At 39.9% G+C, this 27,130-nt stretch overlaps 1 long non-coding RNA gene across 1 annotated transcript in view; it reads left to right on the top strand.

Moving 5' to 3' along the window:
• Positions 1-12,957, top strand: part of LOC125396179 (uncharacterized) — a 31,017-nt gene extending 18,060 nt beyond the window's left edge. Inside the window, exon 5 of the long non-coding RNA XR_007230743.3 lies at positions 11,611-12,957. This is a non-coding gene — a long non-coding RNA (uncharacterized LOC125396179). The remainder of the gene's footprint in view (positions 1-11,610) is intronic.
• The last annotated feature ends 14,173 nt before the right edge of the window (positions 12,958-27,130 follow it).

The following is a 27,130-nucleotide window of genomic DNA, read 5'->3' as shown; positions in this document are numbered from 1 at the left end:
TATGTACACTGAAGCAATCAGCACGGCTCTGGTGATGCCCTGTTAAAGTGTCACTATGCGTGGGCTTCAGAGTTTGCTTAGAGAAGCAGTGATAACCTTGACTCCCTTTCACAGGATTCCAGGTGGATTAGTCTGAGACCCACATTCTTACGTTTTTATCAGCTGCAATGTTTGCCTGGGGGTAATGCAATTCGACTTCAGGTTACTTTGGTTCATACTGCTGGTGTCTTTGTCGGATGATCTTGTGTATGCTTTTCTTGATGTCCCGTTAATTTCTTTTCTTCTTAGAGCTCAGTTTTGTTCGGTGTATTCAACTTGATGTATGATAGGATAGCCTAAGACAATTGGTAGGGAGCATTGTAAACAGCAGGGCTAGATCTGTGACTTGAGGTTCAGCTTCTTCTTAGGAGATTTCTTAGTTGCTGAAATAGAAATAGACCTTGGTTTTCTCATACAAACCATATGGTTTGTTATTAATTAGTCACCAAAGAATTATGTTCCCAAGGAAGCGTTAAAGACAGTTGAGGCTGAACCCATCACATCCTGTTCAATGGGTGCCTGATGGGCAAGAACATCTTCGAAAAGCGCTTTCAGGTCTCCCCCGCAAGGAGTCCTCAGCTTTCTTCTATGGCTGCTGAAAGACTAATTTACATTCCCACTTTAGAGTGTGTAACTAAATCCTGATCATTGTCATCTCCCATTTTACCCTTCCTTCTGCATATCATAAAAATAAACTCTTATTTGGCATCTGTGTTCAACCTATGCATTTTTGGGAAGTATGAGCAGTAGTTGGCAAATCTTCATGCTTGTCCATGGATCATCTAAGTATTTTATTTTTAATTTTTTTCACAATTTCCTGTATATTGATTATATTAGTCCTTATCCACGCTTATTCCTTTCTCCCTCCCACCATACCCTGTCTTATTAAGTATTATAAATGAATACAAGGATAGCAGATATACAATCCCTAAAGGGATCGCAACCCACAGGTTGAGAATGAGTGCTCTAAGTCATCTTCCCACATACTTTGTAGATAATCCAAATGAATTCATTGGTTTGTTTAAAAAAAAAGGTGTATTCTCATCCAATATCACTTTAAACAATCATGAATTGAGCAGGCAAACCCAATCTAGCTTAATCTGATTGATTATGTGGACTTTCTGGATTGTTTGAGCTGCACTGGATTCAGTACTAAATATACCAAGATGAACGGGAATCCAACAGTTGTGACTTAGTCAAGTTCCAGATGGGGATAAGAAAAACCCTGCAAAATCAAAGCTCAAGATTCTTGTTTTGACTTTACCGTGACAAAACTCAACTCAGACTCCCACCATTCCACAGGAGACATGTGTAGAAAGGTTTTATACTAATATATATATATATATATATATATTACTATATATATAATAGTAAAGAAAAATATATAGTAAGAGTAAAGAAAACTGTTACTTCCAGGAAAAATACTTACTTATAAATACATTTAAAATTTTCTCCAATAAAGATCTTGTTATTGCTTAGGTTTTGTTGTTGTTGTTGTAGGTTGAATTTCTAATTGGTCTTCAGACAACAACTGTGTCTTGCCACTGTTTTTTTAATGACATATTTGAAGTGGCAGAGAAAGACTCTCTCTCTCTCTCTCTCTCTATATATATATATATATATATATATGTATATATATGTATATATATACATATATATATATATAATATTGCTGGCAGCTATAAAGATCTTCTGCACGTGCACACTTATAAGGTCTGTGAGGCATATTGAGGGATGGGATTTGAGTTACTCTCTTGTTCTTTCAGTCACTAATCAAATATTTGCTGCGCCTTTACTATCTAGGAGCCCACCACTTATCAGGAGTAGTCTGCCTCTTGACTTTTGGGCTACTTCTTTGGTTGTTGTTGTTGCTTATGCTACAAACTCATTACCATAGGGCTGAAGAGATGGCTCAGCGGTTAAGAGCACTGGCTACTCTCCCAGGGGTCCTGAGTTCAATTCCCAGCAACCACATGGTGGCTTACAACTGATCTGTAATGAGATCTGGTGCCCTCTTCTGACATGCAAGCAGAATACTGTATACATAATAAATAAATATTATTACCATAATAATTTAGAGTTAAATTGTGAGAGTTAAAAATACCACTTTTTAAAGGTCCTTTGTATATTATCTTGTGTATATTAATCTTTAAAATGATATCTAATAGAATTGTTGTGTTTAGTCCTAGCTAATTAGATATGATACAGTGTCTTGACTTTGCCTGATTCTCCGATAATTGAGTGGTATAAAATTTGGCACTGTCAGGGATTGAACCTAAGGCCTCGTGTACGCAAGGCAAGAGTTCTATTACTTATCTACCTTCCCAGCCGTAGACATTGTTTTTAGAGAATTATAGTTTCACAACATAACTGGGCAAAGATGTAGAGATTCCCATATTCTCTCTGTTCCTGGCCCCCTGTATTTGTACAATACCCTTTTATTCAGAACTGGGAAATCAGGTTAGGCCTTTGAATGATATTCTTATCTTTTACATATTTTATTCACAATAATTACCCTGAAATGCCCCACAGGCCTGAATTTAAATACAAAACTGTTAGAGCCAGGGTCTTACTAAGCTCCCCATGTTGGGATTTTAACTCTGTAGCCCTGGCAGGGCTGGAACTCATAATTTTCCTGCCTCAGTCTTCAAACATTTCAAGTTACAGACCTGGCCACCAAGCCCAGAAGAGTTCATTTTCAGTACTGTGCAGTCTGTGTGCTTGGGTAAATGACATATACCCATTGTTCTGAAATATGAAGTAGCTACACTGTTCTGAGAACCGTCAAGTTTGTCTGTTTATCTTTCTTTCCTCCCTAACCCATGGCAAAAGCTGATGTTTTTGCCTCCATAATGTTTTCCCTTTCTTGAATGTTATACTGTATGTAATCTTTTCATGTTGGCTTCTTAGAATTAAAAATTTTAAATTAAATTTAAATTTCCCCCATGCCTTTTCATAGAATGACAACTCATCTGTTTTAGTGCTGAATAATACATCCATATAACGGATATCCATTATATGGATATTTTATAGTTTTCCCCCATCTACATACTAAAAGACAGCCTGGAGCTGGGCATATTGGGTCCCACATGTAATCTCAGTATTTGGGAGGCAGAGGCAGGAAGATTGTCATGGGTTTGAATCTCCTAGTTTATGGAGTAAGACTATATAAACAAACAAACAAACAAACAAACAAACAGTATCTTAGTTGTTTTCAGGCTAGACATTTGACTAAATGTTTTATAGTGTCTGTCCAAGGTTTTTGATGAACTAAGCTTCTGTCTCTTTTGGGAAATCGGCAGGGGTGGGACTTAGAGATCATATGGTAAGGTCTTAGCCCTTGGTTACATGCGACATGGGACGCCTTTCCTCACTGCTCATTTTCCATCCTTACACCTTTGCTAAGGTATCTGTAAAGATCTTCATCCTATATTTTATAAAGTTGGTGTTTCTTTATTGCTAAATCTTAAGATTCAGCTACACAATTTTTTGTTTGTTTATTTTACTGAGCAAGATCTTGCAATGTAGTCCTGACTATCTTGGGCCTCATTACGTAGACTATGCTGGTCTCAAACCAACAGAGATCCACCTGCCTCTGCCTCCTAAGGGCTGGAACTAAAGGCATATACCACCATGTCTGGTTTATTACATAGTTTTAGTAGTAATTCTCTATGTTTTTTCCCCTCCAAATCCTTTTATTTTCTTGACAGTGACTTATTGGTGCCAAAAAGTTAATTTTATTGAAACTCAGTTTATAATTTATTTATAAGATTCTGCTTTTTGCACATTTAAAATGCCATCACCAAACTGGAGCCATTTAGATTTTTTTCTGTTATATTGTTATCTCATAGCCATCCCATAGTTTTATTTTTCAATTTATATCTAAGATACACTTGACATTAGTTTTTATGAAACTTGTCATTTTTGCCTGGACTCATGTTTTTAGCATGTGGTTGCCCTGTTTTTAATATGTTGAAAACAGTACCCTTTCCTCTTTGTGGTGCTCTTAGTCTTTCCCCACAGATCCTTGACTGTATTCATACGGGTTTATTTCTAGACCTCTGTCCTGTTCCTTCTCCTCTCCTGCATATTCTCGGGTTAGTGCCTGGTTGTCCCAGCCACTCTTGCTTTTAGTAAATCTTAGAATGGTGTCAGTTCCCTGAGTTTGTTCAATGTCGTTTACTTATTGTGGCTCTTTTGCCTTTTCATATAATCTTTGGAGTCATCCTGCCAACTGTTGCAAAATGACATGGTAGACTATTTATTGTGACTGTACTGACTCTATTAACCACCTTGAAAGCAACCAAATCAAGACAATGCCAAACTTTTCTATGGCTGAACATGGAATATCTGTATATTTGGTGAATTTTCTGATTTCTTTCATAAATCTTATAATTTTCCTTATATAAATGTTATTGAAAATCTCTTGTTAAGATTCTTATATTGATACAGCTGCAGTACGTCCTTACACCTAAGGCTCAGGAAAAATCATGAAGGGGGAAGAAAAGAGTGTAAGAGTCAGAGAACCAGGGTGCCTGTTGCTAGAATAGTATTCCCTAGAGATAACATGGAAGATGCATCTATGGCAACTCAACAATAAACTTGCCTGAATAAAACCAGTATGATGACAACACCAGTTAACATGACAGCTGGAATGGAAAAAATTTTACAAGATCCCACACCTTGATGACAGGTGGCCAGTGGTTGCTGAGAAGGAGAGAATCAATTTCCCACGGGGACAAACTCCCAGATAGGTTTTTCAATCGCTGGGCATATGTACATACAGGCAATGCTAAATGAACTCAGTAGGTTACAGTACACACACACACACACCAATAATAAAGAAGAGGCCATGAATTTGGGAGGAGACACAGGAGGGATAAGAGGATGGATGGAGTGATCTGAATAATGTAGATGCAGTGTTTCATTTATGAAGTTCTCAAAACATTTACAAAGAAAAATTCTTTTCTTTCTTCTTCCTTCCTTCTATCCTTCCTTCTTTTTTTCCTTCCTTCTATCCTTCCTTCTTTTTTTCCTTCCTTCCTTCCTTTCTTCCTTTTTTTTTTTGAGACAGGATCTTTTTATATAGTCTTGGCTATTTTGGAACTCACTATGTAGGCCAGACTGGCCTTGAACTCACAAAGATCTGCCTTCCTCTGCCTCCCAAGTGCAGGAATTAAAGGAATATGCCTGGTTAAAACAAAAATTCTTATTATAGATTTGTGCCTATAGATACCTCTTTTGGAGTGGAAGCTAATGTAGATGTCATAATCTTTTAAATTTTAAATTCTATTGTCAATTGTTGGTATGTAGGAAAGTAATGAATTCTTACATACTAAAAACTTTCTGTAATTGCTTATAGTTTGAAGATTCTGGGTACACCTTCAGAGTTGGCAGGATTGGTAAGAACCAGGATGACTGCCTTGGCCTCTGTAGGGCCCTGTTCCAGTTTTGGGAGTCTATGCTATCCCTTCTACCAACTGCCAATCTTGCATGTAGCACTCCTCTGTGTACCAACCCTCTTCTCCTCACAGTGCCTTTTGGATCCAGTCTCTGTCACTTGTGGACAACCTTACTCTAACGTTTAATATATAGCTTTTTTCTTTGATTCTTCAAGATTTGCCAAGAAAGCCAAGATATTTTAATTTGTTTTGCAATTTGTACCGTTTCCCCTTTCCTGTTGTATTGTGCTAGGCTTCCAGTAAAACAAAGAACGGAACATGAACAGCCTAGTTCCGAACATGTTCTTTTTCTTTCATAACACAGATTCATTTCTTTTCTGAACCTGTGGAAGTAGAGATGTTTCACTTTATTACGCTCCTGGTACGCTTTCAGTACTTTTAGATATATCAAAACAAATTGATATCCTCAATTTATAGCTGAGGAAATTGGGGCACAAAGTTACTTTGTCCAATAACAAAGGCTCATTCATGGTTGTGGGAAGCTCATACCCAGTATTCCAAGCGTTGATCACTTCACTATCTTAATCCAGAAGTCAGTGTGGGACTTAATTCTCTGAATTAGTCACTGTCTTGTATTAGTGAGAGACTGTTTTATTGCAATTATCACTAGAGCTTTCCAGAGCTGCACACTGTCACCCACATTATAGAATGACAGGGACTCCTTGTTGACTCTCTCCAGGTGCAATCTCCTAGTAGATACACAACTGCTGGACTCAGCAGGTCTCCTCTCCCTAATCCAGGCTAGTCCTTGAAAGGCATTTGTATGTGTGGACTTTCTGTAATTCATTTGCCCAGAGTATACTTTTCAATGGACATAGTTCACTCTTTGTCAATGAGTGTTGTGGAGGGTATTTGCCATCTGCTTGGACTTTGCAAATTTTCTGTGATAAAGGATTACAGCTCAACTCTCAGGTCAGCGGCCTTTGGAGGTGGACAAGCTGGTGTTGAGAATGATTGAATGAATTCATCCTGTAATACATCCAGTGATATCTGCTGGAAACTTCTTGTACATTAGAGGCATTTGCAACCATTAGAGATGACTGTTAAGTGTAAAATGTAAGGACTATTTTTATACAATATCAAAATTTAAAAGTTCTCTGAATAAAAGAAAGTGTATGTTGCTTGTAACCGGCACTCATATCCTCCTGTCTTGCAGTATAGGTTTTGTGTGTATGTGTGTTTCCCCCTCATCTTTGCTTTTAGTTCATAAAATCCTTGAAGGAGTTAATAATGTGTGTGTGTGTGTGTGTGTGTGTTTCATAAAGCATTAAAACTGTTTCTCTACAGCACAGACCGGAGAACAGTTTTTGGACTAACTCTTTGCCCAAATCAAAAACTGTACCTATCAATCATATTCTTCTCACATGATATTTACTTTTTAGGGTCAAGTTATGTAGACACAGTCACCCAGATAGATTCATGTTACTGGTTAATATCAAGCGACTTGCCTGTTAACTAGGTTAATTGATTGATACTATGCAGATTTATCTTCTGGTGATTCATTAGACCTACGAAAAAAGATGGAAGCTCATTGGATTTCCTATCCAGGTTAATCTGGTTTTCATTGTGTGAACAATAGGTACAATCAGTTAATTATACCCTAGTGAGCTCTCACAACATTTAAATATAGTTGGTTCTGTTGAGTATTGTTGGTGATAGACAACTAAAGTAATGTAGGCTCTCTAATGCTTCAAGGCCCACATGGGATAATGGAATCTGTTTTGCATACCGAGTTTGTAACACATAATAGAGGCACCAAGCCTCTGTCCCCACATCTGCATCCACACTCTTGCCGTTTCCTTATTGTCCCACATCTGCTTCTTCTCTTCAGGCTCCGTGTCCCGTCCTCCACCCCAAGTCCTCTAACCTGTAGAAGTGAGGGATCCATCTTCAGCACTCAACTCTTCAATTGCATGTACACTTTTCCTGAGTGATCAATGATCTCATATAAATCCATGACTTTAAACACTACTTAGTAAAAAACAAAACAAAACAAAACCACCCACAGTGAGAACTTCTCTGAATCCTGATTGTTATATCTTATAACAAGGCCAAACATAAGTATTAATTACGTTCCTTGAATAGAGCATATACCCAGCCACTTATTCTATCTAATAATGCCCTTCTCCCTCTCTTAGTTCTACAGACTAAACCTCACAGTCTCTATTGAGTCCAGTTTTGCTTTTTATGTCTTATATCTGGTTTGTTAGTAACCGGTGACAGCTCTACTCCCTAATTATAGTCAGAATCTGACCACTAGTCACCATTTTTGTCGCTGGCATCCTGGTCCAGTCCTTCATCGTCTTCTGCTGGGACATGGTTGCAGCTTGCTGGCTTCCCACATTCCATGTAGCCCACGGCAGTCCTCCATATCCGTGTAGCCCCCTGTAGTCCCCCACGCCCAGACAGTGTCCTTCCCAAAGCTTCAGTCACAGCTTCTCATTTTCCTTAAGAACCGACTTGGACCTTTGCAAAAACACCAGGATAGGGTCAGGCCTCGCTCCTGCACCCTATATAGTCCATCTTCTGCCTCTTTCTCGACCTCAGCTCCCTTCCACTCCCATTGTACACTCCACTCCACTCCACCACAGCCACCCTAACGTCTTAACCCTCTCTTAGAGTGCTATTCTTACTGTGTCTCTGAGCGACCCAGTCATTCACCCCACTCTCAATCTTATCATAGCTGTCCTCTTGCCATCATTCAGATCTCAGCTGGTGTCCCTCCCTCAGACAAGCCCCTGAAATGGGCTTCCTTATAGCAACCCTTCATACCCAATGGCTGGTTATTTACACTCTTCAACTTAGCATCCAAAAGTCACTGGTTGTTTATTTACTGACTCAGGCTCCACTAGGTAAAGGGATATGCAAGTTTTACTGAATGTTGTAGTTCTAGGACCTACATAGAGGCTGATACATAGTAGGTCTTCAAAAATCATTTGTTGAAATGTTGGATAACTGGCTTTTATAACTTCATTGTAAGACCAAAAGACACAGAGTCAATTATCTCTAAGACCGTTTCTAATAGAAAATTCTTCTTTCTTCTCTTAAATGTGGATTATTTTAAGTAATGAGAATAATAAAATATCAAATGAGAATAATGAAATGTCGAAATTGTACTCAGTTTCTGAGACCTCGATAAAGTGGGTTTCTGATCACTTAGGCTCTAGAACTTTCTCACTTCCTTGTGTGGATAACCTGTAAGACAGTGTGGCCACTGGGGTACTGCTTTGCTTTGCTACAGATACACAATGTTATTTCTTCCGAACACTGTTGAAATAAGACCCAGTGCTGGTCTCAGCCTGCTTTTTTAAATAGCAGGGATGATGACATTGGTTAAAATGTACTGAATGTTTGGTCTGGGGAGATGGCATAGTAGGCAAGAGCACTTGTTGTGCAAGAATGAAAACCTGGGTTCAAATCCCCAGCACTGGCGATGGATAGAAGGACGGATCACTGGGGCTTGTAGGCTGCCAGCCTAACTGTAGGTCCAGTGAGAGTCCTTGTCTCAACAAAGTCAAGAATGATAGAGCAGGACATCTGATACCGTCCTGGGCTTCTGTAGTGCATGCACATGTGTGCATACCTACACATATGATGTGTGCATATACCACATACATACTCCACACATATATACTACATGCATATATGCAAGAAGTTTTAATAGTTTTAGATTTTTTCACCTCAACATGTGCTGATATTCTTCACACTCAATGTGCACCACCACCTAGTCAATCCTTGTAGACATTCCATTAGAATTGTCCCTAAGAATCAGGAGAGAGCCTTGGCACAGTGACAGAGTAACTTACTGGTTCCCATCTAGTGAGTAAGTGATAGAGCTGGCATTTGAACTTGGGAAGTCCTTTCCCATGTCCGTGCTTGGCAAACGAGTAAGAGGTCTCAGGCAGCATTGACAAGAGAGGATGAAGATGTGTGGGAAGTACAGGAGATGCCGCATCGTCACTTGAGTGAGCGAGGTGGTTGAAGACAGGATGTGCACAGCCTTGTACCTGCTGCAGAAAGACTCTCAATCTGCAGAAAGGCAGCTCCGTCCTCCCAGCGTCGAGCACCCTGTTTTCCTCCTGCTCACCCCCTTCACTGTGCTTGCCTTGTATTTACCACCCCAGGCTATGCTGCTTCTTCGGTAGGGAGCTGTTCTGTATCTGAGCGGCCACCCATCTTTAGACATTCCACAGATGTTTCACTTAACGTGTTTAGTTTGAATGGTAATCCTCAGTGCAACCAGAGCGAAAACAGGCTCCAACAAGCTCAAACCCCATCTTCTTATGCGGCAAGCATGTGTGGGCTTGTTACCTGGGGTTAAAATTTGTAAAGGCTTTTCTTTCTGTCTATCTATTAGCAGTGACAAGCCAATAAAGGAAAAGATATACTAAACACTTATAACAAAGTATTCCACAACTGCTCTTCATAAAAACTGAAAAAAAGGTATTTCATATGCACATATGTGTGCATGTGTGGATTTGTGTGGGCATATGTGCCACGGGGGGCTGTCAGACAATTTGAGGAGTCAGTTCTTCCTCACGTGAGTCCCAGGGATCGAGTGCAGGCGGTTAGGCTTTGTGGCAGGCACCTTTACTCACAGCTCCCTCTCAATATTCCCTATGACTGTTCTAGAAATTATAGAGTTATATAAAGGGGTGGATTCTATTTTGGATCCACAGTGAGACAAAAAAGTAGACACAGCAACTTTAAAGAAATTAAATTTATTATTGGCTAACACACAAAAACATAGAAATTGTACGAAAGTGTAGCTCAGTGGTAAAACATTTTTATTGCATTCGCAAGTCCCTGGGTTTAATTTCCAGCACAGCAAAATAGCAAGTAAAATTATACTTATGAATTGGACAACATCTGATATGTTGATGTGAGTATGCACTGTATAACTTTAAAATCATATTTATTTATTTGAAATTTTTATTATTTTAGCTTCTTTGTATATATGTGGTTATGTGTCATGAGGACAAGTGCTCATGAAGGCCAGACGTTTGGATCCCATTGAAGCTAGACTTATGGGAGCTGCCTCGTGTGGATGCTAGGAACCAAATTTGGTCCTTCTGCAAGAGCAGCTTATGCCCTTAGCTGCTGAGCATCTCTCCAAACCCACACACAGTATACTGTTTAAGTTCAAATAGATCTATTTTTCCAAAGGTTTTTCATTTTATTATGGCGAGAACTTTAAAAATCCTCTTTTATCTTTTAAAAATCTATCCTAAGCAGGTTGTGTTGTATATTTAGTGATTTATATGTATAAATAGCAACAGTAGGTCAAGAAGAGGAGGCTGTGAATTTAGTAGGCATTAGGAGGACATGGGAAGGGTAGGAGAGGGAATGGAGAGATGATCTGATTATATTTTTTCTTTTTTCTTTTTCTATTGATTTTTATTGAGCTATACATTTTTCTCTGCTCCCCTCCCTGCCTCTCCCCTCCCCTTCGACCCTCTTCCAAGGTCCCCATGCTCCCAATTTACTCAGGAGATCTTGTCTTTTTCTATTTCCCATGTAGATTAGATCTATGTAAGTCTCTCTTAGGGTCCTCGTTGTTGTCTAGGTTCTCTGGGATTGGGATTTGTGGGCCGGTTTTCTTTGCTTTATGTTTAAAACCCACTTATGAGTGAATACATGTGATAATTGTCTTTCTGGGTCTGGGTTACCTCACTCAAAATGATGTTTTCTAGCTCCATCCATTTGCCTGCAAAATGATCTGCTCATATTTTAATTGAATGAAAAAAAAAACCTGTCCGTGTTGTTTTCCTTAACATCAATGTGCTGTGCTATTGCACAGCAGATCTTCCTGTTCCTATCTAACTTTAATGTAACAGCCATTGATCTACCTTGCCTGGTCCTTGGCTTTCTGCATCTCTCCCCATCTCCCGTAACTACCATTCTACTCCATGAGATCAACTCTGCAAGAATCCACACATGAGCAGATCATGGAGCACGGCCTGTGCCTTAAAGTAACAATCCCCAGTTCCTTTCGTGGTTTCTCAAAAGACAGGACTCCCTTCTTTGGTTGAATACTGTGGAGTCACAGATACACTAGTGTTTTGTTGCCTGGGCTGTAACCAGTGTCTTTTTTTTTTTTCTCCTTCAGATTCTATTGTATCTTTTACCAACTGCCCATCTTCTTCCTGGGAATTTTACAGAGAAGGTTCAAAGCATCTGTGACACTCAGCGACTCTGAGAACAAAGGATAAACGAATTTGCCTTCACACTGTTTCAGAAGAAGAAACACATCTCTTTTCCTTGGGAATTTTCACCATCGACAGCCAGGGATGTAAATTTGCCGACGCCATACTTCTGAGGGACTATCAGAGAACAGTCATACTGTTGGGTTTTTAAATACCAGGAATCGAGTTCAGATCCTGTGCATGCCGGGCAAATGTTCTATCCCTGAACTATACCCCAGGACTCTAATTTATAATCTGTTCTGTTCATTGGTTTGGGCCCTAGACGTGTTACTAAATCTCTCTCATTCTATCTCAGCCTTAGCTTTATGAAACAAGACAATGATGATGTCCTGAGATAAAGTCCTCAGGGGGAACGAGAGCACTGAAGCGCATCAGTACTGTTAAGAGCGACACAGTCAGGCATTTTACTAATTTTTGTTAAATACATCACAATCCCTGGCGTTGTTCCTGCCACACGTACTCTGTGGGAGCTGTGAACTCCCAGATCCTGAATTTCTTGTAAACAACTGTTTTCCCCTGATCTGAGTACCTACAGCTGCGCTGAGCACGAGACCCTCAGGAGTTCCTGAGGGCAGGGGAATGGTTTCTGGTGCGTTTGGCTGGGGCGTGGCTATCCCTATATAAGCTGCCCCTGGAAACAATAAAGGGGGCATTCTTGGGGCATTCTGGCATCAAGGATGACTCTGCCTCTCTCTGTCTGTCTCTTTGTGTGTTTCAATCTCCAGCCCCTGGCCTGGTTCGCGAACTGTATGGTAGCGCATAAAGCCCAGATGGGCGTCGTGCGCTGCAATACTCAGTGCTCTGTGGAGTTACCGGGGTTACTGTACTTCCCAAGGAACGCGAAGGCTCTTGAGATGCAAGCATTTGCACTCTTCCAAATGCAAAGACTAATAGAATAAATAGGACAATATTTAAAAACATAAAGTAGTTACAATTTAATAAACCACACAAACTGAAGAGCTGTAACTAAGGATGAAAACAAAATGATGACTACACTAACAATCTAGGACTGGAGGAGGGAAGAACTAAAGATGCGTTTCAAAGATGGGAGGATTTGCACAGACTACATGGGAAAGCCGTCTTGTAAGCAAACCTTGTGGTCTGGAAATGAACACACAGACTGGGGGAAAGGAGGTCTCCTCAGAGCAAGCACCTTATACATTGCTTACCTAATGAGGTGTTTTACATCTTGTTGACTTGCAAAAAATGTTACAATATGGTGAATGATGGAATTTGTATACGAGAGAGAAATAAAGAATCATGCCATAGAGATCATTTCTTCATCTCTTTTTCATCCGTATCCTCATCAATTCCGGCAACAGTTGGAGCAGGTATGGTGTGTCAGCCCCGTGCTAACCAGCAGGGGTGCTGCAGACAAGCGAGTGCTGCCTCCCGGGACTTTATAAAGTAGTGCACTCGGATTACAGACACTGTGAGTGCCAAGGAAAGACTTGGCATTTACTTAATGAGAATCATCAAGGCATGTTTTCAAAAAGGTGCCATTTGGAGTTTTTCAGAGTCGATAGGACTGGAGATGTGGGCATCTTTTCTGAGCTGAGGGAGTTGGAAGTGAGAGCTTGAATCGGAGCAGGCCAGTGTCCCGGGTGTAAGGATAAATAGGGGGTTGGATCAGAACCATTTAACTAAGTAAGAGTATATGGTGAATCAAAATCTTTAGGTGAAGTCACTCCAAAGCTACGGAGATGGGTGGCATGGAGAGTTAAGACATCACAGGCCAAATACCTCTTCCCCTCCATGCTCAGGGATATTTTGAAAGGTGGACTAGAAAGAGCCTAAAAGTCAAAGGAAGTAGACGTTTCCAGTAAAACAGCATTTTTCAGACTTGAGTGAAGTTGTCCATAGGAACTCCCTGCAGACGGGACTGAATGCAAAGACTTGCACAAAGTCAGGACAACATGTATGGGGGAGAGCTCATGAAGCCTCACCTCTACCCAAAGATCTATTGACTGAGGAAAGCTTGGGCATGCAGGTGCTGGAACACTAACCGTGATCCTACAGATGGTCCCACATCTGTGCACATGTAGGCAGCACTAAGCGGACTCAGTGGGTATTTAGGGGAGTGGGGGATGGGGAAGAGAGAACACATAAAGTTCAGAGAGAGAAAAATGGGGTGGGATAGAGAAGAAATGGCAGGGGAGGGAATGGAGAATTAAAACAGGTTTTGTACATGTATTAATATTAAATTTTCTTTTCTGAGACAGCATTTCTCTGTGTATCCCTGCCTGTTCTAGAACTAACTTTGTAGACCAGGTTGGCCTCAAACTCACAGCGATCTGCCTGCCTCTGTCTCCCCAATGCTAGGATTAAAGGTGTGTGCATCACCACCATTCGACTAAATAAGACATTAAAGGTGTGCACCACCACCATCTTTCTGAGTAAGATATTTCTAAAGGTAAATTTAGAGAAAAATGAGCGTCAGGGAATGGTAATCAGTTGGTTTTAACACACAGCGCCATTCTGTGCTTGTGTCAAGGAGATTTCATGAGAAGGGATGGATCTCCGTTTTATTTTCAACAGTGACCATAGCAAGAGAAAGGCTTTAGGTGAGCAAGTATAGACAAATAGATTAAAGCTTTCAGAGAGGGCACCGATGCTCTTATCTGCAATGGATTTGATTAGTTTACTCTCTCTCTCTCTCTCTTTCTCTCTCTCTTTCTCTCTCTCTTACATACACGTGCGCGCGCGTGTGCACACACACACACACACATGTGATACTGGGGTTGGAACTCAAGGCCTTGCACATATTCTATGACTATGCTAGCCTATTCCTTTTACCTACCTAAAACTACTTTCGCAACACATGGGCTCACTTCATGATTGTGTGAAAACTGTCCTAAAGCTAGTTGGAATTGAAATGCCATTACAGTATTGTAAGTGTTTTTGGGAGTAAGGATCTTGTAGAAGAAAAGTCAAGATGGCTACAGATCTTAGAGTTATGATTTAAAAACATGTTTGAGTCAACAGAACACACAACTTAATTCAGAATCTTTGAGTATAAACAGAACATCCCTCAGCACAAGAGTCAGTTAAGTTAGTCAGCCACTCCCTGGTGTGTGGATAACAAAGGACATTAGAAATAGCTACATTTGAAACATATACATTGCGATTCAAAATGAGTAAATATGTAAAGATATGACTAAGCAAATTTTATTAGTGAAAGCATTGTCAACCATATCTGTCTTCCTCATTCTTGCAGGCACACTTCTAATGTGATGTCTCCTGTGAGTACTTATAGCTTTAAGTGACACTGAGCGTGAACCAAAGAGCCACATCTGGGCTGGTGTAGTCATAACTGCCACTTTAATTTTACTGATGAAGGAACAAGGGCACCTATCTGGCGAGGGACCACAAACTTGTTTCTCTCTCAGAAATGGCTTCATATTTAGGGGGCTGAGACACTGCAGAGATAGTCATATCTAAATTTCTGCAGCACCACTTTTTCCTTACTAAGCAAAGTAGACTACCAAAGAATGTGTGTGTCAAACGGTGTTGTTCTGAGATTGAGACTTGGGTGGAGAGGGCAAAGAAGGCACATTGTAGTCCCCAGCATTTGGGTGATGGATGTAGCGGGGCAGAGCACTGAACTAAAGAGACCTCAGTATGCCTAATGGCCAGAATGTTTTGAACCTCTTTAGTTGGTCAGGCTATCCCTCTAACCAAGCATGTACTCCTTGCATTCTAATGAGAAGATGTGAAATTATTCACAGCTGCTTTCTACATGTGCAGGTATCTCTTCATTGGTCAAGTTACACTGGCAATCAATGGATATTCTGAATGGCTGCTTGGCCCTAGGCAAGTGTAAGCCTGAGTTTCGGATGAGCTCAAGACTTGGCTCGTGCATTTGCAGAACTCCTTATAGACCAAATGTAAAACACAATTTGTAAGTTTCAATTGCATTTAAACATTAATGTAGCAACCTTAGTGATTTTTTTTAAAAAGGCAGAAAAAACAGTTTTGGAACAACACAAGAGAGACTCCAAAGTTTAATGGCCAAAGTTCAGGCCTTAGGCACTGTTTACCAGGGACAACTAACCTTCTGTCCTAGTGGACAGGGTCTACGTGGTGACATTTGGAGACCCATGGAACCATGGCTTCAGGCGTGTTCCATCTTGAGTAGTATTCCATCCACCATGTGAGGATATCGAGTAACTGCCCCTCTGTATTTTAGGGAAGGTTAGGTATGGTTTGTAGATATTACACCACTATATTTGCCAGGAAGTTTAGAGATGAAACTTGATGTGGATATGTATTAGAAAAAAGGTACACGGGAATTAGAGACTGGTTCATCGTGGAGAATCAGAGCACATTCTGGTGGGGACTCCAAGGCAGCTGTTAGAGGCTGTAGATGGCAGAGGGGTACTGAGGGACCATGATGAATCTCGTGAAGGGCTGGGGAGGGAGGCGAGTGACACAGAGCAGCTCCTCTTACTCTTTGAATCCCCCCTTTCTGTTTGCTGCTTGTGATAACACTGTCTTGATTTTTCTCCTACACCCCTGGTCATCTGTTCTTGAATTTTGAATCTTTCTTAAGATTGCATCATGGAGATCTTTATGTGTCATTTTGCTTTATCTCAGTGATTATTTCTTCATTTTTGAGAATTGTTCTTACTATGTAGCTAGGTTGGATTGGAACTTGTGATCCTTCTGCTTCAGACCCCGGGATGCTGTAAATACAGATGTGTGCCACCATACATGGCAATTTCTCCCTTCTTCGTGACTCAAATAGTGTTCATAGGTTAGGCCTTGTCTGGGACTGCTATATCCTTTAATATATAACCATCTAAAAGACACATGGTCTTAGAAGATTCAAATATGCCTGCAATTTAACATGTACAGACCCCACCAGTCACCTTGCTACATCACTCTGGTTTTTCTGCTTTTCAACCACTGAGTAACAGAAGGATACCCTGATGGAAGAGGCCCTTTCAGGCCTTAGAAGATTCTCAGAGTCACTTGGATAGGGAATTCTGTAGTCAGGGTCCTTCAAGCAAGGCCTAGCAGAGGAGGAAGATAGACTTTTAGTGGGCACAGATTATTGGTTTTGTTGACATAAAAATAATAAAGCTGAAGAACAAAGGGATTTTCTAACATCTTGTAGAGACGGGGCTTTCTTGTTAGGTCAAAGGCCAGTATTAAATATTTCCGTAGCTGTCCATTTCTACCCCATTGAAGAATTCAAGATCTTGTCTGCTGGGATCATTGCATTAATTCTCTGGCTACTTTTCCTACATGCGTTTCTCTCGGCTTTCTAACCTCTTTCTCACATTGCAGCTGGGGAAATCTTTCTGAGGCATAAATCAGATTAAATCATTGAGCCAACTAAGCCTGATTCAACAGCTTTTGAGCACTGGTGAAATGTTTACTACAGTTAATCTAGATACAAAGCCATCTTCTAGACAACCACCTCATTTCACACCAGACTTCTAATACCCCTGCGTGGACCTTTCTTAAGCTACCCCCCCCCCCATTTTAGTCTTGTTCTGGCTTTCTTTTACCTTAAAAGTTGTTTTCTCTTCACTATTTGTGCTCATTAAAAACTTTTGAGCTCACATGTCTGAGCCCAGGACAACTTCTCAAGCTCTCAGGCCAATGGTGTTCCCAGCTTGAATATTGTTTTATCCTTAATTATCTGTGTGATCTAGTTTATCTGTCATCGTTGATAAATCATTCCCACAGATGATCTTGTGGCTTTCTTTAAGGATATTATCTTTGAAGGAGCTTGTACTAGCAAAATAGCCCTATCCTCTTACTCGGCTTGGAAGCCCAAATAATTGAAAATTCTGCTTTTCTTTTCTGCTGCCCACCTTACCTTTCATTCCTTTCTTAATGTTTCTGCAGGAAGTTCCACTCACTTCTAAGGTGGGGCCCACTTCTCTGATTTGGTCTTTTGTGAGACTTTTGGAAATAACCTGTCTTTATAACCTCCTATTCCGCTCAGTGTTCTGCCTGCTTATTCCATTTCTCCAGCCACCTCCACCTCCCAAAATGTTGATCCACAAGCACAAATTCATCCAGCGAGAGTAATTTCTAAATTTTCTAGTCGTTTGAGTTGCATTGGGAGCTGAAGAGGTTGCAGCCCACACATCTTTAGGCGTGAGGTTGCCTTTGGTTTAGGACCTCTCCTTTGCTATCCTAGCTACGCTTTGTATTCGTCATGCGTATGCCTTGCAATGCTGCGCTATCATTACGTTCCAGTGCGCCCGTCTCTTCCGTTGGTTAGTGAGCTCCCTGAGGTCAAGAGTCTCTTATTCATTTCTCGTTTTTCTGTCTAATTCGATGCATCCTCCCAGCCTAGGAAACAGCCTATGTTCCAGTGTTCCTCCAGTGTCTGCTGAGCATGCGTAGAGCATGGGGTGACACTGCTTGGGATCAGAACGAAGCATTACTTTGTGCTGCGTGCCCGGTCAGCAGGACACCGTGCTTGTTGATGCCAGGGGATGTTTGCTCTTAAATACCAGCATTCCTGATATGCTTACCTTGGCCACTTGCCCATGGAACGGCAGAAAGAAATTTGGACTGATCGATACAGCCATCTATCTGCCCTTAAAGCAATCCGAAAATGCTAACTTACATACGTTTCATACGTGACCATAAAGAGTATAGATAGAGTAAAAAGATTGAAATATCTATTATACACCTTTGAGCTGCTTATGTAGGCTGCTGGTGTTAAGAACACTAGAGTTGAAACACCAATTAATCAGGCACATTTGGGAAGGAGTGGCCCTGTGTCCTAAGTCACTGATATTTGCTACACATTCTAGTTGAATGCATACTTTTGCCATCGTATTATTCACTGAAATTGTTTTGCAAAAACCCCTCCAAATCCAAGTATATTATTTTAATAAAGGGATTTTATGTCACTATCACAGAAAGTCAATTCAATTCAATCATAAAAAAGCATAATTCAAAACTTATATACTCAATAATATTTTACAATCATCTTTCAAACATTTACATTATATAGCTTACTATAATTAAGGCACAAAGGAATGTCTATTTAATATTCTACAGAAGACCATAGACAATTACTTAAGTGACATATGAGAAATTTACAAGTGGTTTGAGAGCAAATAATCCACCTCTCATTGTTATCCTGTTCATAGTTATTTGCAAAACTCATAGACATTTCAGAACTTGAATTTTAAGTTTTAGCTGAATCATAGGTTGGGAAATTTCAGGTGTGAACTGGCCCTGGGAGATCATAAAACAATAAATTCTAGGTAGGCAGTGGTGGTGCAGAGGCAGGCGGATCTCTGCGAGTTCGAGGCCAGTTGGTCTACGAAACAAGTTCCAGGGCAGCCAGGGCTCCATAGAGAAAGCCTTTCTCAAAAAACAAGTCAGAAACAAAATAACAACCAAAACAACCAAAACACAAACACAGTAAGTTCTAAGGTTTAATAAATCACCCTTTAATGAAAATATTCTGAAGTTGAACCACAAAAATTTCAACATAAAAATATTTTAGCTGGCTGAGCAGTGGTGATGCACGCCTTTAATCCCAATACTTGGGAGGCAGAGGCAGGCAGATCTCTGTGAGTTCGAGGCCAGCTTGGCTTACAAGAGCTAGTTCCAAGACAGCTAGAACTGTTACACAGAGAAACCATGTCTTGACAAAAACAAAAAAAACCCCTTTTTTAGCTCTATACAATCTGTTTTTATTTATCTGTCTGCCTATCTGTCTGTCTATCTATCTATCTATCTATCTATCTATCTATCTATCTATCTATCTATCTATCTATCGTTTTTCAAGACAGGATCTCTCTGTGCATCCCCAGCTGTCTTGGAACTCTCTCTGTTGAACAGGCTGACCAAAAATTCAGAGAACCTCCTGCCTCTGCCTCCTGAGTATTGAGATTCAGGCATGCGCCACTGCCACTCAGCTACAATTCATGTTTTATAAGAGATTATAAAAGTTTGGTTTTGTGACTTAAGAAGCTATTTGGACTGCATTTGGGAAGTCCGTAGACTGTGGACAGATGCTCAGCTTAAGGCTGAATTTTATCTGCAGCAATATTATGAGCAGATACCAGCATTCCTATTTCATATGTTCTACTTGCTGACCTATGAAAAACAGGCATTTGGTACATTTTTCGTTAAATGGAAAAACATTAAGTAGAAGAAAGTGTTTTAAAATACAGTTTAGATAATCTTAGCCATCTTTTAATTTCTTAAAAAATATTAAGCTGATTTAGACAGTGAGGAGTACTTGAAAAGCAATGATATAGCTTGGCTTGAGCTAGCTCTCAAGCTTAATTAGGAATGCCTAATTTCAAGTATCCTTTCTTCTATTTCAGGATATCGTCTTATTCCATAAGATTGTCACATAGGAAGCATGGAATCATAGATGGTTCAAGGTGGAAGGACCTTAGGGATAATTTTATTCCAGTTGATTTTCATGGCATGGAGACACTAACAGATCTGCAGGCCCAAGGCTGTAGCAAGAAACTGAAACTGAACTGAATTAAGCTGCAATCAGTAACTAAGATGTTGGAAGAAAATAGTCAGGAAAATTGAATTATATAGGCATAAATTCCAGGGGCTCAATCCCACAAGAAGGAAGGGCACAAAAGTACATTTTTTTTTGCCATTGAGACTCCACTAAATATGCAGGGCTTTAAATGATAAATTCAGAGTGCAGCCCCTACCCACCTTAACATTTTTTCTTTTTCTTTTTTTTTTAATAAATTTTTCATTATAACAAGAACAATGTCCAAAATAACCCAAATAACTGTGTAACGAAGTCCTCTTAAATCTTGGAATGCTTTTCTTTGTAGAAACGTTATACCTTGAGGGAAAATCATACAGCCTTTGACCGTTCACAATTATGCAATTCCGGCAGGGCACAGCGGTTGAGAACATCAGGTTGTTTTCTGAGCTAGAACTCTACAGCAAATACTGTTTGGCAATCTCATTTTATTTTATTTTCTGGTTAGACAATTATAGCAAAGATTAAATATTCTTGTATCATCACTGAATTAAGCATTTTCTTTATCTTAACTATTCCAATCACAGCAAAATGAGAACATCTAAGCCTGAGTAAATCATTTCCTGTTTCCCTCCCAACTGCTGTCTCCTCTCACCCTGTCGTTTCTTGGCTCAAAATTTCTAATCCTAGTAAATAATGAAAAAGTGAGTGTGGAAGTGTAACCATAAAGGGAAAAGAGATGAGGGACAGAGCCAGAGCACCTAGAAGGCAGACAAGGTACTGCCATGCCCGGGACATCTGAAGTGTTGCTTTCATCCTTAACTACAGATGGAGAAATTTGTCTTCTATAAGATGAAGGGACTGGCAATGTCAGGACAGATGAGCCGGCCTGTGTCATATTTCAAAATAACTCCTGTTACTTTCTTCCCATTAGAGATCTATTTTTTAAAAGGAACTGTCAGGGCGACCCAAATCAGAGAAGTCTGGTTGGCGCTTGAGCTTCACCAAGGCCGTGTTGTCATGTTTCCAGGTATGCTGGCTCAAAAGAACTCTTTATTTCCACTGATGGGGTGGATCTTTTCTGCCTGAAGTTATAGAGACGACACGGAAACAAAGAGTGAGGTATAAGAGGTGATGACTGAATGAGCCAATGAGCCAACTCCCAGTTTTCTCTCTTTTCTTTTCTTCTTTTTTCTTTTTGGTTTTTTGAGACAGGTTTTCTCTGTGTAACTTTGGACTCTGTCCTGGAATTAGCTTTTGTAGACCAGGCTGGCCTCAAATTCACAGAGATCTGCCTGTCTCTGCCTCCTGAGTGCTGGGATTAAAGGTGTGTGCCACCATTGCCCAGCCCCAATAGTTCATAGACTTAGGAAATAGTGAAGAACTTAGTTATCATATTAAAGCTGGAGTTCATAGTTACTTTGATTTTTCTCTGAGGTCTAGTAAAACTATTATTAGTGGAGAACACTACAATAATTATCCTGTGAGTTCATTTTTAAAATGACCTAGTATCAGAATACAAATTCTTCTGAAATTTCATCCCCAAGACTGTTTCAGTAGGAGAGAGAAGCAGTGTGAGAGGGTAATAAATAGTGAAAATCCAGTATGCACACAGATGACCTTATCAGAGAATAATCTATAAAGCTATCTAGCTCTAAGCATTTACCCTATTAGGTAATTCTGTTCTGCTGCATCTGGTTAGCAGGTACATACATATGCAGTGTATTAATGTCACTCAACTATAGCAACAAAATTTTGCTTTTAGGAGTATAGACAAGCATAGACTCAAAGAAGGTGACATTCCTCACGTGGTGCAGCTTGATCTATAAATAACCACACATCAAGTCAGTACAACTTTCCATACAACTAATTACCTACCATATAAGAACATTCTAGATAAGTCTAAAAGTTCTGGATGAAAAAATTAGAGCATCCATCAGCATAAAAATTACTTACCTAAACCAAAGAAATTATGTTTTATCTTTGTACAATGATTTGTTGTGATTAGTCAAGCAAGAAGAAAAGGAAAAATGAAAGCTCACTTCACCAAACATTGAGTATAACACAGTAATGAAGTACAAGTGTTCAGAGCGCTTCATACCAAGAAATACTTGAAACACCAACCTCAACATTTTTTTAAACTATCAAACATAGCTTCAAAGTGTGATGGACACTTTCCCAGCAATATCTTAAGCAACTATTCAAACTAGCGCTTGACTCTCAGCCAAAACAATGAAACAAAACAGGGGGAAAGAATATGGATAAGAAAAGAAGCCAGACTGTCCCTGTGTGATTCCAGGTGGAGAAGACCTGAGGACTCCATTTGAAAATTCTGACCTGATCTGCACTTTCAGCAACATGCAGGAGAGAAAATTAATCTACAGCCATTGGTAGTCTGCATGTACACAGACAACATGCAAAAAAAAAAAAAATGGGGAAAACAACCCCATTCTCAGTTGCCTTAAAAAAAATACCTTGGAATAAACCTAGCCAAGGAAGTGAGGTTCCGGTCTCTTTACAACGAAAAATTTAAAATACTGGAAAAATAAATTGAAGAAGACACTAGTAGAAAAAAGCCTTCTAAGCTCATGGCTTGGCTTTGGTATTCATTGACAGAGAAGACTGAGAAGGAAAACAAGGGATACACACAGAGTGGATTCTTTTCTCCATCTATAAAGAATGAAGCTACATCATTTTCAGTTTGTCTACAACTGGAGACAATCATGTTAAGTCAGTCTTGGAAAGACACGTATGTGTTTTCTCTCATTTGTGGTTCCTATGCAGATCTACAAAATCATGCATGTATGTATGACATAAAAGCAGAAATGACACCACATAGAGGGATAAAGGGGACCAGTGAGAGGGCCACTAAAATGGATGAAAGGGAAGTGGAACGTATAGGCAGAATAAACTCATATTTTACTCTAGACTGATAAAAAGATGTCCTTATTGAAGTTAGAACAACAAACAAAGAATGATGTAGGATTCTCTTCTGTGTATGTGAATATGTTTTATTTCCAATGGTTAATAAAGAAGCTGCTTCAGCCCTTACCAGGGCAGAATAAAGCCAGGCAGGAAATCTGAACAGAGATATAGAGAGAGTAGGCAGAGTCAGGGAGATGCCATGTAGTTGCTGAAAGGGACAGATTCTGGACCCTTACCAGTATGTTACAGCCTCATGGAGATGCACTGGTTAAAAGAAATGTGTTAATTTAAGATGCAAGAGTTAGTTAATAAGAAGCCTAAGCTAATAGGTCAAGCAATGTTGTAATTAATATAGTTCTTGTGTGATTATTCGGGTCTGGGCAGTTGGGAAACAAACAAGCAGCCTCCGTTTACAAATGAAAATGTGTCAATCAAATACACACACACACACACACACACACACACACACACACACACCATCTCCAGAAGCCACTTAGAATGTTTTTACTTTTATATATGTATACCATATTACAGAATTTTGTTCCTGCCCTTTCTTCCCTCCAATCCCTCCTTTGTTCCCATCTTATTCCCTCTCAAATTCATCTTTTTCTTAATATATATATATATGAAACAATACAACCTGCTGAGTCCATTTAGTCCCAGAAAACACTTTCACACTGGCCCATCCTCGGAGGCTAGCCTAGCCTAGGCCATTTGCATCTAGGTCTACATTCTAGCCTTCTTTCCTTGAGACAGAATTTCTGTCACTATAGCCCAGGCTGGCCTGAAATGTGTGATATCTGTCCTGTTTTATTAGTGTTAGGATTATAGGGACTTCTGCAGGCATGACACAATAGTCTCTTCATGTGGCAGAGCTCAGCTTCCTTTTCCAGCAAAATCTGCTCTTCCCTTGTATCCATTTTCCACACCGAGCAGCAGTTTTCACAGAGAAGGTCTGGACTCACTTTCGGGAGTTCTGCACATCGGGGATGCGCATTGTTCTTACTTGAAAAAGGTTCTGCTTCTCCACCTGCACAGCATCCCAGCTAAAAGTGACCATTAACTCTTTTGCAGCTTCACTTAACTCTTGGAATCTACCCACAGAGAGCATGTGACAAGGTCTTCCAGTTTTAAACATCTTCAGCTGCTTTGACCTGTGTCAAGTGGGTGGTAGAGTTTGGTGTCACATGCGTCAACTCATCCAGAAACTTTTTCCTCTATTTCTCTAATTCTGACAGATCCACTATTCACCCTACTGCACATCACCTTCACAAACATATCTCTAAATGTTGACATACCTGCCCAAAAGGCGAAAAAACCAAATAAAAGCAATGCTGGGCCATATTGTCAATGATATACCACCAATTGAGGCCACTTTCATCATGTTAGTACTATTCAAACTGCTTGTCGATGTCATAATCTTAAAACAATTTCTGCTGTTGATAGTATCAACACACCCCTGTTAAATGTGTCTATCACCACAAGGCACAGCCTGAAGGATCCCCCTCCTCACAGTCTCAACACTTAAGGGGCTAGAGTCATAACCTAGTGGTAGAGCACTTGCCTGGTATGGCACGAGACCCTGGATTTGATGCCCAGCACTACGGAGATAAAGAATCTCAGCAGTTGATGCTTGCATTTAGACCATTCTTGAACTTTGAGGCACAGGCTGTTTAGGAATAGGCTGCTTAGGAGGAGCAGTGTTCTAGGCAAGACCTGTCAATTGTGAACTCAGAACTGTCCACCACTGGTGTCCTAGGAACCTGGTCAGAAAGAGCTGTCAATCTAAGAGCCAGGAGTTTCTGGAATTCTCAGCTGAGTTGGTGTCACACAAACGTCTTTCATGGCAGCCTTCGATCAGCTGGCTATTCGCTGGCCAGCTGAAAGCCAGTATGTAGTGCTGAATGTGGTCCACCTGTCTCAGGTGAGGCTTTGTGACGGAAACTCCTTTCTCCAAGAAAATCTTTAGCACAACCTGCATTTCTCAATAATTCAGGTGGATATTTTAGGAGTGTCAAAAGACAATGGAGGATGATTATTGTTTGAATCACAATGTGTACTTGCATTAGAAAACTTTATTTAAGCTCAAATATCTTGTACAGTTTTTGACTTTTACTGGGAAATATATCTTCATAACTGAATGGGAAATTAAATAGCTTATCTTGTTTCAGTTGTTGACTTTTTGCATAATGATCTTCCACTTTACCTACTTCATTCTTTATATAGTCCTGCAGACTAGGTGGGATCTGTATATATCCACAAAAAAGACTCTTTTTTATATAGAAAAAAGACAGATTTTGTATCCCCATTTTTCTTCCAAATTCAGCCAAATTTCTACATTTTAGAATGGATACAGGTAACGTCACTACTTCTAGAAAGTCTATGGCAAAAACCTGAGGACATTATTTGATATTGCTATTGTATTTTTCTGGACACATTCCGGAGATTCGGAGGCACTACAGGATCCTGCAAGAAGAAACATGTAGCCTGGACCGAGGCTAGAAGATGGAAGGCAAGGCGGCTTGAAAGACTTTCTGAGAGGTTCCAGAAATCAGGAGGGTGAGAGAGAGAGTGTGCTGGTCTGAAGGTTATAATTGGGGTGATGAGGAAGTAGAAAACAGTTCCAAGGAGATAATCCATCTACTTCGAAACCATCCCGTCAAAATGACTGACAACAACAAACTTCCAACAAGACAATGAGAAAACAAAGGGTAAAAGGGATTGAAGCTCAGGTTTCATTCTGAGTCATGTTTGCATTTCAACTGGAGTGGCTTTTTTTTTCTCTTTTTCACTTCTAAATGATGAGCTCACATCACTTAGAAAAAAAGGATTTTCCCAACCGCTCTTCATTTTCAAAGTTGTCCCACGAGCACGAGAAAACACTTAAAACTCATCTGAGCCAGTTCCTATTTACTCAGAAAATAGATTCTCTAGGTTGTATTCAAAACTCAGCTTCAATTTTGCGTGAATGGTCATGCCAAACTCTCCTGATGACTGACTAACCATGGAGTTAAAAATTTTGGGGAGCAGAACAGTTAGAAATAACTAACAGCCATATGGCTTCCTTCCTCTCACAGAATATGCATACAGAATTAATACCGGGAATTTCAGAAGAAAGAGTATAAATTCTTTCTTACCAATTGCAACTGTTCAAACATTTCTTTTAAGCATAAAAAATAGTGTTAAGGATTAAGCACTTTAATTTTCTGCTGCTAATGATTAATTAGTATATACACATGTAAAACACTGAATTAATACTGTTAAGGAAAGATTCAGTTGCTATTAATTTATATTTTAAAATTATTGGAACCCATCAGTTAGTAAATCAACTCAAGCTCTTAGTCCATTATGATGAATTTTTTCTTTTGAGGTGAGAGAGCTGGTCTGCTATCCTTCTGTCCTGTTCTGTGGCAAAGGCCATCATCACTGTCTTTGCGTGCATGTTCCTCTAGTGTCTCTTCTTCAAAATAAAACCCAAGAAAGAGATTTATGTCAGATGGAAGTATCTACCCCAGGCCTGTTTCACACATAGATAGAGCTGGGATGGAGACACACTTCCAAACATCCACTGAAATTCTTCTTACTGCTCCGACCTTTTCTCCGCTTACATTTGAGGCTATGTGAGCTTTATGGAGGATTCTAATTTCAAAAGGATGAGAAAGACATGAAGACCCTATAATCAGCACCCGCTCCATGCAAATTCTTTATTACCAACAGTAAGAACGTACTTGGAATGAACAATACATGTAGTTCAGTACTTGGCTTTTAAAATAAGTCGTGTTCCCATGCGAAGGTCCAAGCCAAAAATCCTCAAATGGGAGACAAAGAACACGGTAAGGGATACTAGGTTTGAACAGTTTAAACTCTTATGTAAAATTTGATGTTTTACATAACTTTAATGAATTGACAAAGTCTTGTGAGGAAAACAGCTCCAGAGGGCAAACAGACGCAAGGGATCTAGTCAAACAACTTTTTGGCAAGGACCGTCTGATTTTGTAATAGGGTGAGAACCAATGAGATGTGAGATGAGTCTGGTTAATGGTCTACCGTTA

The sequence above is a fragment of the Myodes glareolus genome, chromosome 8 (assembly GCF_982192425.1).
Source record: "Myodes glareolus chromosome 8, mMyoGla1.1, whole genome shotgun sequence".
Lineage (NCBI taxonomy): Eukaryota > Metazoa > Chordata > Mammalia > Rodentia > Cricetidae > Myodes > Myodes glareolus.
Note: the sequence above shows the minus strand (reverse complement) of the source record. Positions and strands in the feature narration are given on the sequence as shown.